At 32.5% G+C, this 7584-nt stretch overlaps 1 pseudogene; it reads left to right on the forward strand.

Annotated features, from left to right (window-relative positions):
* Positions 1-5341: 5341 nt before the first annotated feature.
* Positions 5342-6860, forward strand: LOC124833314 (mitogen-activated protein kinase kinase kinase 20 pseudogene; annotated as a pseudogene).
* The last annotated feature ends 724 nt before the right edge of the window (positions 6861-7584 follow it).

A 7584-nucleotide genomic window follows, 5' to 3' on the forward strand; every position in this document is an offset into this window, starting at 1 on the left:
AATTTTTGTCAAAAAAGTTATACGAGAATGTTTGTAATTTTTCTAAAAATTGCATGTTTTATAATAATAATAACTACAGATCTTGAAGTGTTGAACCACGTTAAATTTATGTTGTGTTTTTTTTTCTAATACTTGTGGGAGTGCTTCCATTAGAAGAGATTATTTTTCTATTGTGTTATTTTTAATAGTGGCATCAAAGAAAAAAAAATCATCAAGAGAGGAAGATACACAATTTGGCATGTTGACCAGAATCAACATTATGTTACAACTTCATAGAAAAGTTAGTATCGATGATTTTGTATTTATTTGTGCAATAACTTTGTTGACGTATGTTTGATCAGGTCTAGCTTGAGCGAGGTAGTGTTGGTGATAGATATCACCTTGAGTATTGATGAGTTGTAATGTGAAAGTTGTTGATAACAAGTTTGATGTATACACTAGCAACAAAGATGGATTTATCCACAATTAAAATTTAACGATCATTATTCAAATTCATCAAAAATCAAAATTACAAATAATTTATTAGCAATAAAAAAATTCATCAGTAAAATACTTATGGAAAATTTTACCGACGAATAGAAAAATTTGTACAATAAATATTCATTAGTAATTATCAATGGATTTTGATCGTTAGTAAAAATCATTTGAAAAATAATTGATTTAATCTTATTTCTCCTCTTATCTCCCTTATTCCTCTTTTATTCTTTTTTTTTTCTTATCATCTTCCTTATTTAATGTCATTAGTGTTGCCTTTGTCATCACATCCACCATCTATGTTCCCTCTCCTCCTCGTTTTCCTTCTTCTTCATTCTCTTTCTTCTTCTTTTCTTTCTTCTTCTTCTCTTCTTCTTCCTCCTCCTTCCTTTCTTCTCACCTATCTCCAATTAACTTATGACAAGTATTTCATCAAATTTGGCAGAAAATTGACACCTATTTAATGACAAATTTACTAAGAAATTACAACGAATTTTTAAAAAATTGAATCATCGATGATTTTTATAAAAAAAATCCAATTATTGATAGATTAAATAAAGATTTTTCGAAAAATTAATTTACCGATAGGTTTTATAGAAATTCATTATGATAAATTTATTAACGAATTTGAAGAAAATTCATTTTTGACGACATTACGACATATTTACAAATATATTTTACCACGACATTACCAAAGCTCATAGTGGGAACTTTGACTCAATTTACTAACAAAAATATTTCTCAATAATAAACATTATAAATTATAGGTGGATTTTACCGATGAGTTTCATCCACAGATTAATAATCGACAAATATTTTTGTCAGTAATAATAATTTTAATTGTCGATGAATTTAAATGATAGGTCGATTATTGACAAAAAAAAACATGTGGATAATTAAAAATAAAAATTCGATAGTAATCTTTTTTTACCAACGAAATTTTTTCCATCGATAAAATTTGTTTAATGTGCATTTTCTTACGGTGCCAAAGGGTGAGAATCGACAATGAGATTTCTTATTTATATGTGAGACTGTTGGTGAATAAAGAATATGTTGGTTCTCATGTGTGTATTCAACAATGTTCCACATCCAGTAAAATGAAGAAGAGAATAGAAAAAAAATATTATAAAAATGAAAGATTTATTTGAGATTGATCACCATAACTCAATAAGTCTCTTGGGTGTATGAAGGACTTAAGTATTTGTATGTCGGTTTGTAATTTTGATTAGAAAAATTATGTGAGAGGATTTGCAATTTTGTTTAGAAAAATAATATGAGAAGGTTTACAAATATTTTGCTAGAAAAATTACACAAGTTGCCGTTTTTTCGAAAAACAAATTATATGAAAAGGTTTGTAGTTTTTGATAGAAAATTTTTATAAAAGTTTATACTTTTTTTCTAGAAAGGTTGCACGTTGAATAATAATACGTTTATTGAAAATTTGTAGATGTAGGTCTTGATGTGAAACTACATTCTTATTGCGTGAGTCTTAAAACCTTAAATTTAAAAGTAAATTTGAGATTGTATTTCTTTTATTTTATATGATTTTCTTATTAACGTTTTCTGAAACAAAATGCAAATAAGATGCTTTTGTGAGCTATATAAGAAACATTTGCTTTTTCATAATTTATTTGTTGTATTACATTACTTGTCTAATACTTTTTTCTTCTAATTTAATATTTTATTTAGTTATTGTAAGAATATTAAGTGTGAGTTAATTTTCCCAATGTTTTTTCTCGCAATAATCTAACAAAATATTGTGGTGAACGTTGATCGAACACATAAGTGGGCGAAGAGTCTTATATTTGAAGATTTCTTGTATTCAAAATCTTTCTAATAAAAGTTTCGGGTGTTATAAAAATAGCTTTTCTACAACAAGTAAATGTATGTCATTTCGTTATAAAAATGACTATACAAGTAGATCTTACGGTTGCTGAAAAAAAAAGTATTTATATTAAAGAAATTTGTACTTAAAAGAATAATTTTTAAAATTTCAAATATGACTTTAAGTTTTACATTAAATAAAAACAAATAAAATAAACAATATATATGAAAAAAATCTACAATTTTATTATCTTAATTTTTATTTTGGATGAAGGTGGTACTTCTCCAATTTTCCCTTAGCATGAACCCAACAATTATAAAAAAAACCATAAACAACTAAGGTCAAACATAACAATCTTGGACACAGATTTTTAAAGGGATCAAAAGGGTCATAGCTCCCCCAAACTTCTGTCTCTAAATTTTACTAAAGTATGTAGAATGTTAAATTATACTTTTATGATAAAAAAATTTATTTCAAGCTTTCAATTTCGGAAATTATTTGAAGGTTTTGTCGCATTTGAAATGGTTGATTGAACAGGTGCATTGAATAAGTTTAGGAGAAGTAATAAAGAGAAAGGATACATTACTTAATCATTTAGTTGGTTGCTGGGGATTCCTTACCCTGTTAGACTTTGATAGTTTGGTTACTTTGGTTTGTTCAGTACATGAAATTCCTCAAAATGTTTAGCGGAAGTTGTCGGTGTGGTTTTGAGATTTGATTATTTTGCAAGTAATAGTATTTGTATGTAGTATTGGTTATTTATTAGGGTACCACTAAAAACCCATGCGGCAAACGGAAGGCATTCACTTCCAGTCAAACCTCGCCATTGGTTTCACACCAAACACGCTTCCATGTCATCTTAGCTTCCCTTTTTTCAAAAATTGACAATAAGGCCAACCACGTAGGCTATTATTATAGGTACCACAACTATATTACGCTGCTTTCATGCTAACTTCCCTTTTTTTTTCAATCAATTTCAACATTATTTTTCTCCTCCTTTCACGTTCTGCTCTTATAACTACTGATTCAATCATCTCAAATAAATATGATTCATCTATCATGGTTTGGTAACTTCATTTTTTAATTCAATTTATTTTGTTTAACTGACCTTAATAATTCAAATTAACTTTTTATTACAATTTAAATGGTTCAGTAAATATCAATATAATTTGTATGCGTAAAGAAATTTATTAGTATAAAACTTATACTGATTTATTTTTCATGTATTTAAAGATGTTTATACAATTTCACGACTTGATTTAACCTGATTATAAAGGAATTAGACATTTTTCGTAATTGAAGAAAATGAAAGTAGTGTTAGTTAATAAAACTCTATTAGACCTAGGTTAACTAAAAAACATTGAATCTTGATTTTCGTGAGAATGAACTAGGTTGCCACTTTCATATTTTATTTGAAAAAAATAAATATAAAAACTTATACTTTTTAAAACAAACTCACATACATTACACATATATATCTTTAGGAGATAATTTTATTTGGTAATTAATTACACACTAACTAAAAATTAAAAATAAAATATTGATTTAGAGTGAAAAATCCAATCTTCATGACCACGTGTAACTTTAGTGTTTTAATTTCCTTAATTCTTGAATACACGTCTGAACGAATAACTTCCAGCGCGGCAAATATATAGATGTATCTTTAGAGTGTCGGCTGGTAATTGCACAAATCCAGGCTCTATATTTTATTTTTGAACGCCAAACATGAACCTTTTAATAAGATCCGAAACGTGTTGTATCACTGATTACAGCACATTTTTATCATCTCTCCCAATTGAGCAGTCTATTTTAGATTGATTTAATCTGAACACGAGTTATCATATAGTCTCGTTGATTTGGCTCTGATTTGATTTCAAATAGGGATACATTATGTTTTATAGATTATCAAACAATTATACTGACTCAGTTGCAGCAGTAAAAAGTTTCCTGTCATGCAGTTGCACAAATCAAATCTTCGTTCCTGTCCTATTAATTTCCGTCATTTACAGCAGAACAATCACATTGTTTTTATACCATATATTTATATATTGAATCTCGAATTGCATAATATATAAATTGGAAAAAAAAAATCCTGAAGCGTGATAAATGAAAAAATTACTCAGAAATAAAATATCTTTTAACAAATGAAATATATTTATTTAATTTAAGATTTTTAAAATGAAATATATCTATTGTATAATGTGCGGGAATCCGCACACAAATAAAATTACACACGTTTATCTTAAAACAATAGTTAAGTTGCGTAATATTCGCACATAAATCTCCATAATTTTTCAAACTTCAACAAACAATATATAATTTACTCATATATAAAAACATAATTTACTTCTCACATGAAAATATTACTTTATATGAAAATCATTGTCACATGTTCAGTGTCCATAATTTCCTATTTTAAAAAGAGAGACGAAAAAGCTTGGATGAAGAATATTCCAACAAATGGTAGGAATATTTAAATAGAGATAGGAATTTGTTAAGTTTGAGCAAGAACTACCTAGCAATTTGTAATAGAAAGGATAAGACTGAGTGACGACAATTTGAGAGTAGGAAGCAGTGAATATTTTGAAGATCGTGGCCATTAATTTCTTCCTAAAATAAACATCTGATCAATGCAAAACACACTGCAGATATAATAACTATAATTTAGGAGCTAATGCGTGTAAAAGCATGACTAGGACAAAAAAACTATCTATACACTTAGATACTCTGATATGACTGCAGAAGATGCGTAAAAGGACATAGTTACTAAAATCACACGTACCATACTCTGATAAATAAAAAAATTAGTGTAGAAAACAATAATGATAATATTATTAGTAGAATTTAGGGGGACGTATTTTTGGAAGTCACTTTCGCAGCAGCGTGATATCTGTCATAAAATCTTTGGGAAACGTTCATCTCATCAACACGTTGAGAAGTGTGGTGAGCTAGTTCACCCAATTTTGGAAAACACTCTTTGGCCTGAAAATATCCTCGCCTATCACGTGCTTCAATCATCTACGCATATTTAGTATTTTGCTTCTCACTTTTTTTCTCTTAAATATCTTTATTTCGCCAGACGCCTTAACCCTTAGGTCATTCAATATCAACCGTATTTCACCATATATATAAAACAGAGCCTTGCTCATTCTTTCCAACCAACACTTCGCACTTCTTTCTTATTCCTATTCCCATTACTTCACCTCTCTTTTCTTTCTTTCTTTCCCACAAAGCAAAACCACCTACACAGTCACCTCACATATTACTTGCAACACATGGATTGGGTTCGTGGAGACGCCGTCGGTAGAGGAGGCTTCGCCACCGTTAGTTTAGTCATTCCGACTACCAATCCCTCTCGGTTTCCGTCTTTAACAGCCGTCAAGTCCTCCCAGACACTCACCTCTTGTTGGCTCAAGAACGAGAAACACGTGCTCGATCACCTAGGTTCTTGTCCGAGAATCATTCGCTGCTTCGGAGATGACTACAGTTTCGAGAATGGTGTTGAGTACTACAATTTGTTCCTCGAATATGCCACCGCCGGGAGTCTCGCAGACGAGGTAAACAATTGCGGAGGCCGGATTCCCGAGCCTCAGGTTCGGCGTTATACGAGGTCCATCGTGGAAGGTTTGAATCACATACATCAAAATGGGTTTGTCCACTGCGACATAAAGCTTCAAAACATCCTCGTACTCGACGACGGGGAAATCAAGATTGCAGATTTCGGTCTGGCGAAAGAGGCAGGGGAGATAAAACAGAGGAAGAGTGAATGCAGGGGGACTCCGCTGTTTATGTCGCCGGAGCAAGTGATCGATGGTGAGTGTGAGTCGCCCGCAGATATATGGGCTCTGGGGTGCGCAGTTGTGGAGATGGTTACCGGGAAACCGGCGTGGAAGGTGGAGAAGGGGTCGAGTATGTGGTCGTTGATGCTTCGAATTGGGGTGGGAGAAGAGACTCCCGAGATACCTGAGAATTTGTCGATAGAAGGGAAGGATTTTATCGGGAAGTGTTTTGTTAAGGATCCTAGAAAGAGGTGGAGTGCGGAGATGCTTTTGAAACACCCTTTTGTTTCTGATGGCACTGTTTCATTTAAGCGCGTTCACGAATCGCCCAGAAGTCACTTCGATTTCCCCGACTGGGTTTCTAGTACGACTTCTTCACTTCCCAGCTCGCCGGAATCTCAATCGCCATGGAATTTTGACGAGTCCCGTTCGGAAGGTTTCTGCTCGCCGGAGGACCGGCTCCGTCAGATATCAACCGTTGATCGGCCAGCGAATTGGTCGGAATCAGATGGTTGGAGTAGTGTTAGGTGAAATTGGCATAGGAATTGGAAGATTGTTGATCGCAATCTCGATTTTGATTATACTGAATTGGTTGATTTAATTTTTGTAAATTGGGTAGGATATACGTACATTTGTGATTTGTGAAGTGATTTGATGGAAGAGTTTTAACTGGCGCCGGTTGTGGCGCGTTGTACAGAGGCTGATTTTATAGTAAATTACTCGGTTACTGTTATTTGTGTTTAGCCTCTTTATTTCCTTCTATTTGGGGAATTCGATCTCATGAGGGGTTTAAAGTTTTAACTTTTAGGAGGGTGATGTTATGAATGGGGGAGAGGCGCAAACCCGTGGTTGTAAAAGCGTTGACATGATTATTGAAGGCATGATTGCATGTTGTCAAAGAGAATATGGGGTAAATGAAGTTTAAAACTTTTGGGTCGGTGTGGTCTGCGTCAAACACCCCCAATTTCTTCAATTTAATTTTGGCTTTTAACACTTTGACAATTTTGATGTGAATGGCCAATGTTTTTTTAAAAAAAAAATTGGTTTCCTTTGACTTGGTTGGTTTAAATTTAGTGTGAAATGAAAAGGTAAGGGGAGAACCTGGGCCTTCACAGCGTATCGTGGCAGCGTGAAGACAGCTCTTGGAGCAATTGGAAGAAGCACGGAATTAATAGTGCTCAATGTTATTATGACGATGAAAAGAAATGTTTACATTCAAAGTTGTGCAAAACCATCTGAATTTCTTCTAAATCCATTGAATACAATCCAGCTACGAGATTAGGTATGGTGGAAAGAAAGGAATCGACCATTACCAAATTTACAGAAAGAGTTATAGAATTTGGGCGACCTAGGAGTGAGATCAAAGTATTCTAGATTTTCTTCTTGGAATACCACCCAAAAGTAAAAGGTCAAATAACAACTCCCCTATTCCTTCGTATACAAAACCAGAAAACCAAAGGGAAAAATCACAACACCCTGCGTGTTGTCAGAGTTTTGAATGATGCA

Source organism: Vigna umbellata, chromosome 1, assembly GCF_029865625.1.
Source record: "Vigna umbellata cultivar VRB3 chromosome 1, Vumbellata_1.0, whole genome shotgun sequence".
NCBI lineage: Eukaryota > Viridiplantae > Streptophyta > Magnoliopsida > Fabales > Fabaceae > Vigna > Vigna umbellata.